Consider the following 12,190-nt stretch of genomic DNA (forward strand, 5'->3'; position numbering starts at 1 on the left):
GCCTACTGGCTGTTAAATATAAAAGTGAACCAACCATGCCTCTATAACTTGAAATATCCGCAGACTTTTCAGTAGTGTTTAGTTCAAGTTTAGTTGCAGTGGCCATGGGAGTTTTTGCAGATGTGCAATCCATTAAGTCAAACTTCTTCAAAAGATCATAAATATATTGGTTTAACTTATGAATATTCCATCACTAACTTGCTTAACTTGTAAACCAAGAATGTAAGTTAGTTCTCCCATCATGCTCATTTCATATTTACTTTGCATCAATTTAGCAAACTTTTTGCAGAGTTTTTCATCTGTAGAGCCAAATATAATATCATCTACATATATTTGAACAAGTATACTAAAGCCATTAGAATAAGGTTTTGTCAACAGTACCTCTAGTAAACTGATATTCTAAGAGCAACTTTGACAAGGTATCATACCAGGCTCTAGGTGCTTGCTTCAATCCATAAAGTGCTTTCAAAAGATAGTAGACATATTCTAGAAAATTTGGGTTGTCACACCCCCAACTTAACAAACAAAATATATAACTATTACAATATTTAAAAGAAAGTAAATATAACCGAATCCAAGATCTTACAGTTTAGGGTTTGGAACAGCCAAACACTACCATCTATTACAACTGATTTTAATATCGAGTCCTCACACAAAACTATCTCTTATTCTTCCTGAGCTCGGACATACGCATCGGCGTCACAAGTCTTACGTGCTGTCTGCTTGAATCTAACCATAGCTGCTAGCTGTAATATCAGGGTTAAAGCAAGGAGTGAGCCAAATGCTCAACAAGTGCTAAACAATACGGTACAAAACATAAATCGAGATATTAAAGAATGACATTGCGAAGATATAACTAATAATAACAAGAGATGAAATTTTTGGTGATGGCATCATTTGCTTGAATCAAAATATTTTCAAAATTATAACTTAATCAAAATTATTTTATGATGCTACGGATTACAGTCGGTGATCAGCCGCGAAGTAATGCCAAACTAGGCTTAAAGCAATGGTTTTCGACAAGGTACAAGTACTAGAACATCAAGAAGATAAGCTTCATGAATACTAGGGGTGTTAAGGTATGAAGAAAATGATCTTTAGCTCAAGGTATATCAGGATTGTCGAACTTTAGGGTAAGAAAAAGGGTTATCAATCAATTAAGAACAACTTTAAAGAATATCTGGCTTTTAGGTATCAAGGTAAAATTTCTATTGGGGTTCAAGCATCAGGGTGAGATGTCAAGATTTCTCAGGAATCAATAGCATGTTAATCAAGAGGATCAATCAAGTATTATAACAAATCTTTATTTTATCATGGAATTCCAATTACTTTGATATACTAGCGTGATACGACTTTTGATCTACTTGTAATATGTACTTGAGGGTTCATGGCATTTCTATATAATAAGAAGATAGATTTAAGAATCGCGTTCAAGTATATCAAGATAACTCAGGATACTCGCATCAATATATATGAACTAATTATCACACATTTGTAGTGTAAACGAAAAATAGGTTGAATCACTTGCCTTGAGAAAGGCTGGTCTGGTCTGGCTGGTAGGAGCAACTGGAAGCTTTACTCGACCTTTATGGTAAGTTTACCCTCGTCTCGAGATCCTACATAAATAATAATAACCTCATTATAATATATTCTCACTAACTCAACATATTTACAACCCGAAATTAAACACAAATGGCACTTAGGCCTATATGCACGCAATTTCTAATCACCTTATAAATAAAATAGTACACATAGTCACATATACTCACATATCATTTTTAATATCAAATAATATCACACACCATAATGCAACACTAGGCTTGGATGATCTCGATCCCCAACTAAGTAACTTGATCGCTAAACTAGACAAAGTCTCCAAATTTTGGCCTCCTAACTCGATGTGCCTTTACTAAACTATCCAAAACCTATTGACCCTCACTTGGGCCTTTTACTCTACTGGCTTTATACTATCTTGCAACCATAGTGGTCAACCTAGGTCTCACTCATAAGTGCTCTAAAACTATGTGATAAGTGAAAGTGCTCACTATAGAAAATTTCAGAATGACATCTATGGTTTCTTGAGTGCCTTAGACACTCTCTTAAACTACAACTTTACCTCCAAAACTTCTACACTAGACTCTTCTGACCATAAGGCATCTCCCAAACTCGATGTGGCTCAAGGGCCTAGCTTGGGCCTCCTTGGGCCTAAGCTTAAAGTCCATGGTTCCCTGTTTTTCTGGGCAGAAAACGCCCTGACTTGAACTAACTTGTGACACATGGTTCTAACTCAAATCTTATGAGCTATGGCTGTAAAAACTCCTCTGACACTCCCTCTAACTAAGGCCCAACAGGGCCTAATGAGGGCCTACTCATGACATGGTCAAAACTTCCTATTTCTAATTGCAACAAAACTGTCCCCTAAAAGATTTTGTGATTCCACTCGTGCACCTAACCAAACGACATATAAACCTCCAAAAAACACCTAAAACCTTTTATATACTCCTAGTGCAAGCTTCTGGTGGCTTGGGCTTCAAAGTGCACAACAAATGCTCATTCAAAACTTCCCCATAAACTAGTGCATCAAATCTGGAAAAATGCAAACACTAACTAATCCTTTCCACCTTAACTCCCACTTATAACCAAGCATCCAACCTTACAAAGCAAACCTAGTGCATAATCCTAAAATAGTGCCTCAACAGGAGGGGAGATTCATGCCCAAGAACAACAACATGCAATAAAAATATAACATGCAACTCATGGAAACACTTAACAAGATTTCGGCTAAAGCATAAAGTTTAAATGCTTGCAAATTCGACTTGTACCTATTACTCATCCTTAATATTCATGAAAATATCTTCTCTATTAATAAGAAATTTATCATGGAAACAATCTATTTTAAGCACACATATTTGAATTTATAGATTTTTAGACATAGCAACATGATTTCGAAAAGAGTAGCATGCAAAACATGGTTGATCATCATTTTAATATCTTAAAACTAGCATGCATGGCTAAACATGATATATAATGAAATTTCAGTAGCATGCAAAGGATTTTAAAGCATGGTTTCTCCATAAAACACTTAGTTAACACATATAAAATGTATCTCATAGAGAGCTCTTGAATTCACAAGAATCAAGAGTTTCTCTTTGGAGATCACACAAGAACTACACATGACCATGAAACTTCATCTCCCAAGTCACAAAACTCTTGGGAAGTATATAAAATGAATGTAGGTAGAAGATTTACACTAGGGAAGATGAGAAATGGAATGAAAAATGGAAGGGAGTGGGGATGGGGGGCTTCGGCCGAGAGCAACAAGGGAGGGAGGGGAGGAGAAAAAATGAGGTGTGTTGGAGTGTGGAGTGAGTGAAAATGACTTCTCCCACTTGGTTTTTGGTTTTATGCTTTTGGGTTGACAAAATAATGAGTGGAAGTGAGAATGTACAAAAATGACCTCTAGCTAAAGTTAGGCCATTTTGCATGCAAGGTTAGTGTGGTAATTTGGTAATCAACAAATGAGTTAGTGGGGTTGGAAAGGTCTTCTTTGCCCTTTGAGAGAATAGAAGGGTGATTTGCATGCAAGGGCTTCTATGTAATTTGCTAATTATAAAAATAAAATTTGTAAAGATTATTTTTATAAAATAAAATACAAGTTCAAAAATTATAAAATTTATACCATAAAATAACTTGGATTTTTAGAAATTTTATAAAATCACTTTTGAAATTTGTGAACAAAATAACTTTTAAAAGAAAATTTTCCAAGGTTTAGAATATTCCTTATAAATCAAAAATAAGGGAAATAAATAAACTCTTGCTTTGAAAAATCATATACTACATAAAGCAAATTTAAAATGCAGAAATTTTCATTCACACAACGTACAACCATTAAGTATATTTACATTCGGCTCTAATATTATACCAAGTCCAAAATTAATATTACACAAAATGGTCGTAACATCCTCTCCCCCTTAAGGGATTCTGTCCCCAGAATCTAAGAGAACAGATGAGGATACCGGGAACGCATATCAGACTCTAACTCCCAAGTTGATTCTTCGACCTTGGGGTTCCTCCAAAGTACTTTCACTAACTTTACCGACTTATTCCTAAGACTTTACTTGCCAGTCGAGTAATTTGACAGGTTGCTCCACAAATGACAGGTCTGCCTGAATTTCTACAGGTTCATATTCTATCACATGGCTGGCGTCAGGATTGTACTTCTTAAGCAACGCACATGGAACACATTATGCACATGCTGATACTGAGGTGGTAAGGCTAACTCGTAGGCTACCTTCCCCACTTGACTCAAAATTTCAAAAGGACCTATATATCTAGGTGCTAACTTCCCTTTCTTGCCAAATCTAGACAACCCTTTTCTTGGTGACACCTTAACAAAACGGCTTCGCCTACTTGGAATCTAACATCCTTACGCGCTGGATCCGCATACTTCCTCTATCTTGAGCAGCAAGCAACCTTTTCTGAATTAACTTGACTGTCTCATGCAACTGTTGTACCAATTCCGAGCCTAGAATCCTTCCTTCTCCTACTTCATCCCAACTTGTCGGTGATCTACATTTTCGTCCGTACAAAGCTTCGTATGGTGGCATGCCAATACTGGAGTGATAGCTGTTGTTGTAAGAGAATTCTATCAATGGCAAGTGGTCATCCCAACTTCCTGCAAAATCGATTGCACAACTGCGCAACATGTCTTCGATTGTTTGAATTGTCCTTTCGCTCTGACCATCGGTCTGCGGGTGGTACGCCGTACTCATGTTCAACTTCGTGCCAAGACTTTCTTGAAATTGCTTCCAGAATCTCGAGTTAAATCGGGGATCTCTGTCTGAAACTATCGATACGGGTACTCCATGCCTTAGTACGATTTCACGCACGTACAGATGAACCAATTTATCCAATGACGACTTCTCATTAATTGGAAGGAAATGCGCCGACTTCGTAAGGCGATCAACTATAACCCATATAGCGTCATGTCCGGATTTCGTTCGCGGTAGTCCCACTATAAAGTCCATAGCAATATTTTCCCATTTCCATTCTGGAATCTTTAGGGGCTGAATTAATCCGCTTGGTCGTTGATGTTTGCCTTCACTTTCTGACAAGTATAACACTTTGCAACCCATTCTGCCACGTCTCGCTTCATATTTGGCCACCAAAAGTTCTGCTTTAAGTCCCGATACATCTTGGTGCTCCCGGGTGGATTGAAAATCTTGAATTGTGGGCTTCTTGTAGGATCTCATTCTTCAATTCAGGTACATGAGGAATCCAAATTCTTGAGGAAAACCTTAGTATACCTTGCTCATCCCTTTGAGTGCCAATCTCTTCTCCAGTTAGCTGATTCTTTTCTTTCTCCATTACTTCTTCCTGACATTTCTTATCCTTTCCACTAGTGTTGGCTGAAAAGTCATTGCACGACAAACTTCTTCAACTATTCCACAATCACAAAGTTCTAATCAAAATTTCTTAATCTCTTCAGACAGTTCCTTTGGTGTTGCCATCATATTCAACCTCTCATTCCTACTTAAAGCATCAGCTACAACATTCGCCTTTCCAGGATGATAATTTATCGAACAATCGTAGTCCTTGATCAATTCCAACCATCTCTTTTGCCTCATATTGAGCTCCTTCTTAGTGAAAATGTACTTTAAACTCTTGTGATCCGTATAGATTTCACACTTTTCCCCGTAGAGGTAATGTCTCCAAATCTTAAGTGCGAACACTATGGCGGCTAGTTCCAAATCATGCATCGGGTACTTTAATTCATGCGGTTTTAACTGTCTTGACGCATACGATCACCTTATTGTGTTGCATTAGCACACAGCCCAATCCTTTATGTGAAGCGTCGCTGAAAATCACAAAGTTTCCTTGGTCATCTGGTAGTACTAACACCGGAGCTGTTACCAATCTTGTTTCAACTCTTGAAAGCTATCCTCACATTCTGCACTCCATTCGAACTTCTGATTCTTCCTGGTTAACTTAGTCAATGGCGTGGCGATTTTCAAAAAATCCTTGACAAACCTTCTATAATACCCTGCCAATCCTAGAAAACTTCGCACTTCCGTAGGTGTCTTTGGCCTCTCCCAACTCATAATCGCCTCAATCTTTGCCGGATCTACTTTAACTCCTTCATCTCCAATGACATGTCCCAAAAATTGAACTTCCTTTAACCAAAACTCACATTTGGAAAACTTGGCATACAACTTCTTTCGGAGTATCTCCAATGCTATCCATAGATGCTGCTTATGTTCTTCTTCCGACTTTGAATAAATAAGGATGTCATCAATGAATACCACTACGAACTTGTCCAAATACTTTTTAAATACCCGATTCATCAGATCCATAAATGCGGTCGGGGCATTAGTCAATCCAAAAGGCATTACTAAGAATTCATAATGTCCGTATCTGGTCCTGAATGCTGTCTTGGGAATATCTTCTTCTTTGATCTTTAATTGATGGTATCCTGATCTCAAGTCAATCTTTGAAAAGCACTTTGCTCCTTCAGCTGGTCAAATAGGTCATCTATTCTTGGTAGCGGGTAGCGGTTCTTAATCGTCACCTTATTCAACTCCCGATAATCTATACATAGCCGCATACTTCCATCTTTTCTTTACAAACAGAACAGGTGCTCCCATGGCGATACTTGGCCGTATCACTCCTTTTTCCAATAATTCTTGTAGCTGGCTCGCCAACTCTTTCATTTCTGCTGGTGCCATCCTATATGGGGCCTTTGAAACTGGTTCTGTGCCCGGAGCAAGGTTGATCTCGAACTCGATTTGTCGATCTGGTGGTAAGCCGGTAGTTCGTCTGGAAAACATCTGGGAACTCGTTAACTACGGGATATCTTCTATGCTGGGGTTGCCCTTTTCTGAATCCACTACATAAGCTAGGAACGACTCACAACCTTTTCTAAGTAGCTTCTTAGCCTGAACGATTGTAAGAAACAGTTGCTCTTGCCTCTGTCCCTTAAATACTACCTTCTCTCCACTCTTCTTCTTTAAATACACTTTCTTGGTCTTACAATTAATCTGGGCGTTATTCTTCCCTAACCAATCCATACCTAAAATTATATCGAACTCTCCCAACTTGAAGAGTATCAAGTCGGCTGAAAACTTATGCCCCGAAATATCAATCTCACACTTCGGACAGAATTGATTCACAGAATTCTCTTGGTTCGCAATTACCACATTTACTACCTCGCTCATAATCATTTTATCACATTGAAGTTTATCAACAAAAGTTTCTGATATGAAAGATCTCGTTGCTCCCGAATCAATCAATACTTTAGCTTTGACATTATTTAGTAAAAGTGTACCTGCTATCACCTCAGAGTTCTGAACAGCGTCCTTCATTTTCAAATCGAATGTCCTTGTTGCTTGCGGAGTTGTTGTAGGTGGTGGAGGTAATGCCAATACCTCGGCTGGCACGCTTGCACTGGTACTTGCCACATTCATTAGAGCTTTGACTGGTCGGTTGTCTTGCACTCCCTAGCTATGTGTCCAGTCTTTCCACACTTGTAACATGTAACTCCTGGCTTCGGCATCTTACACTTTGCCAAATGTCCCTTCTGGTTGCACCTATAGCATGTCATGCTCAGCTTATTACACACTGGGGTGCCTTCTTCCACAATGCTTGCATTCCGGTCTCTGGAATCTGTTTTCTCCAACTTGCCCTTGACTTGTCTGGTTGTTCCCTTTCGATTCTTGTCTTTTGCCCAAATTCCCTTTCTTTTGAAAATTTCGCCTTTATGGAATCCAAACCTCTTTACATTCCGATCTTGTGAATTTCCGGCTTCAGACTTTTCTCCATAAAATGGAACCTTTCTCTTCTTGTTATCCCTTTCCTTTCTTGACTGCATCCCATTATTTCAATCAGAGCAGCTTTCTGTACTACTCCCGCATAAGTATCAAGCTCAAACAAGCCACTCTATCTCTGATCCAAGGCTCTAATCCTTGTTTAAATCTCTTTGCTTTTTCCTCCTCACTGCTGGTATACTTTGTCACAAACCTTGACAACTCTGTGAATTTCTTCTCATACTCCAGTACAGTCATGTTCCCTTGCTTCAACTCAAGAAATTTAAGCTCTATCTGATTCTGCATGTACTTAGGGTAATACTTTTCCAGAAATAACTTCTTAAATCTTTCCCAAGAAACTTGCTGAGTTGCTTCCATAGCTTTTACTGATTCCCACCAATAGATGACTTCGCCCTTCAAGAAGTAAGTAGCATATGGTGTCTTCTGATCGTCCCTAACTGTACCAACTCAAAAGCCCTTTCCATTTCCTTAATCCATGTGTTAGCTATTATTGGATCAGTGGTATCATGAAATGCAGGTGGATTCACATTCTGAAAAGCCTTGAAAGTGACAACTTGTCGAGGTGGTACTGGTGGATCAGGTGGTTGGTGTGGTTCACGGTTATCTTGGTTTTCAAATTGTTGTTGAAGAGTTAGTTGTTGTTGAGCTATAGCGTTGGTTTGCTGTTGCAAGGTTTCCAGTAATCGAAGAATATTTGGATCTGTGGTGGATGTGGTTGTTGGGTTCTTTTTTTGGGTGAAATAAGAGTTATATCAAAACAGGTATGAATGATGAAATAATTCGAGGGTATCGCATGGCATTCTTATTTACATATGAGGTCAAGTTTCAAATTAAACAGATATGGTGATGCATATAAAGCGTAAATAACAGTTGAGAGCAAATGGAACGATAGTGCATAATATTGGAAATCTAAAGGTCTCATTACATCAAGATCAGGATAAAGTCTGATTCTAGGAATAACATGCTTATTTAAAGGAAACAACTGGGAATTTCTATGAAGTCTGATAATACTACAACATGGAAGGTAGATAATGGAAAGAACTAAGGCTCCACTCCATCGGAACGGGGCTTGGTAGTCTTCTCCTCTCGAAGCGTCTTCACAATGCTCTGGAGCTCATCCGCCACCATCTGGATGATATACTGACTGGTACGGTCTCGGTGTGATGGCATTTCCTCAAGCTTGTGTTGACGTACTGAACCAAAGTCTCAAGTCTCGCAGTCATCTGCTCCTTAGGCTTCCCTTCATAGTTTCGGCTGTCGGATACACGTTCTTCAGTCGGTCTATCAGTCGGTCGTACTTGCCCTGAAGCATGTCAAACTCGCGCCTCAACTCAGCATACACGAGAAAGCAATAGTGTCGTCCGACCCAGAGGATGATGAGGAATGCGCCCTTTGCTGAAAACCAATAAGAGGAGTATTAATAATAAATTTACTTAACCTACTCTCTCGCATATTATCTATAACCTATACATATATCCTATAACCTATTTGGGCTGTCCAGGGACTCTAAACCGTAGCTCTGATACCAAAACCTGTCACACCCCCAACTTAACAAACAAAATATATAACTATTACAATATTTAAAAGAAAGTAAATATAACCGAATCCAAGATCTTACAGTTTAGGGTTTGGAACAGCCCAACACTACCATCTATTACAACTGATTTTAATATCGAGTCCTCACACAAAACTATCTTATTCTACCTGAGCTCGGACATACGCATCGGCGTCACAAGTCTTACGTGCTGTCTGCTTGAATCTAACCATAGCTGCTAGCTGTAATATCAGGGTTAAAGCAAGGAGTGAGCCAAATGCTCAACAAGTGCTAAACATACGATACGAAACATAAATCGAGATATTAAAGAATGAATGCGAAGATATAACTAATAATAACAAGAGATGAAATTTTGGGTGATGGCATCATTTGCTTGAATCAAAACATTTTAAAAATAACTTAATCAAAATCATTTTATGACACTACGGATTACAGCCGGTGATCAGCCGCGAAGTAATCCCGAACCTCGCTGGGTTCTAAAACATTAATGGGATCCCTAGGCAACTTTTAAGCCTACAATATAAGTGTGGAAAGGACTCGCGTCTCAGTCCAGATCCACTATTCAAAGAAAACATTTATCCCCCTTTGGGACTGAAATCCACATTTTAATCATTTCAAAAACTGATGCCGATTATAATAAATCTCTTAAGTAGTAAACATTTTTATCAAGGGATTATAGATCAACTTTGAAACACTGGAAATATGTCACCAAATTTCAGGGCCATGATCCACTAGACTTTACTATATTAGGGTAATTGAAAGGTTTCCATATACAAGAACTTTGACAAGGAGATTTAGCAAGGCTATTGGATAATATGAAAGAGTAATGCCAAACTAGGCTTAAAGCAATGGTTTTCGACAAGGTACAAGTACTAGAACATCAAGAAGATAAGCTTCATGAATACTAGGGGTGTTAAGGTATGAAGAAAATGATCTTTAGCTCAAGGTATATCAGGATTGTCGAACTTTAGGGTAAGAAAAAGGGTTATCAATCAATTAAGAACAACTTTAAAGAATATCTGGCTTTTAGGTATCAAGGTAAAGTTTCTATTGGGGTTCAAGCATCAGGGTGAGATGTCAATATTTTAGGAATCAATAGCATGTTAATCAAGAGGATCAATCAAGTATTATATAAATCTTTATTTTATCATGGCATTCCAATTACTTTGATATACTAGCGTGATACGACTTTTGATCTACTTGCAATATGTACTTGAGGGTTCATGGCATTTCTATATAATACGAAGATAGATTTAAGAATCGCTTGGTTCAAGTATATCAAGATAACTCAGGATACTCGCATCAATATATATGAACTAATTATCACACATTTGCAGTGTAAACGAAAAACAGGTTGAATCACTTGCCTTGAGAAAGGCTGGTCTGGTCTGGCTGGTAGGAGCAACTGGAAGCTTTACTCGACCTTTATGGCAAGTTTACCCTCGTCTCGAGATCCTACATAAATAATAATAACCTCATTATATATATTCTCACCAACTCAAATATTTACAACCCGAAATTAAACACAAATGGCACTTAGGCCTATATGCACACGCAATTTCTAATCACCTTATAAATACAATAGTACACATAGCCACATATACTCACATATCATATTTTAATATCAAATAATATCACACACACCATAATGCAACACTAGGCTTGGATGATCTCGATCCCCAACTAAGTCACTTGATCGCTAAACTAGACAAAGTCTCCAAATTTTGGCCTCCTAACTCGATGTGCCTTTACTAAACTATCCAAAACCTATTGACCCTCACTTGGGCCTTTTACTCTACTGGCTTTATACTATCTTGCAACCATAGTGGTCAACCTAGGTCTCACTCATAAGTGCTCTAAAACTATGTGATAAGTGAAAGTGCTCACTAAGGAAAATTTCAGAATGACATCTATGGTTTTTGAGTGCATTAGACACTCTTAAACATAAGTTACCTCCAAAACTTCTACACTAGACTCTTCTGACCATAAGGCATCTCCCAAACTCGATGTGGCTCAAGGGCCTAGCTTGGGACCTCCTTGAGCCTAAGCTTAAAGTCCATGGTTCCCCTGTTTTTCTGGGCAGAAAATGCCCTGACTTGAACTAACTTGTGACACATGGTTCTAACTCAAATCTTATGAACTATGGCTGAAACAACTCCTCTGACACTCCCTCTAACTAAGGCCCAACAGGGCCTAATGAGGGCCTACCCATGACATGGTCAAAACTTCCTATTTCTAAGTTCAACAAAACTGTCCCCTGCTGGACAGATTTTGTGATTCCACTCGTGCACCTAACCAAACGACTTATAAACCTAACAAACACCTAAAACCTTTTATATACTCCTAGTGCTAGCTTCTGGTGGCTTGGGCTTCAAAGTGCACAACAAATGCTCATTCAAAACTTCCCTATAAACTAGTGCATCAAATCTGGAAAAATGGAAACACTAACTAATCCCTTTCCACCTTAACTCCCACTTATTAACCAAGCATCCAACCTTTACTAAAGCAAACCTAGTGCATCAACATCCTAAAATAGTGTCTCAACAGGAGGGGAGATCATCCATGCCCAAGAACAACAACATGCAACTAAAATATAACATGCAACTCATGGAAACACTTAACAAGATTTCGGCTAAAGCATGAAGTTAAATGCTTGCAAAGTCGACTTGTACCTATAACTCATCCTTAATATTTATGAAAATATCTTTTTAATTAAAAGAAAATTATCATGGAAACAATCTATTTTAAGCACAATATTTCAAATTTATAGATTGTGAAATAGCAACATGATTCAAAAAAAGTAGCATGCAAA

Source organism: Apium graveolens, chromosome 3, assembly GCF_009905375.1.
Source record: "Apium graveolens cultivar Ventura chromosome 3, ASM990537v1, whole genome shotgun sequence".
NCBI lineage: Eukaryota > Viridiplantae > Streptophyta > Magnoliopsida > Apiales > Apiaceae > Apium > Apium graveolens.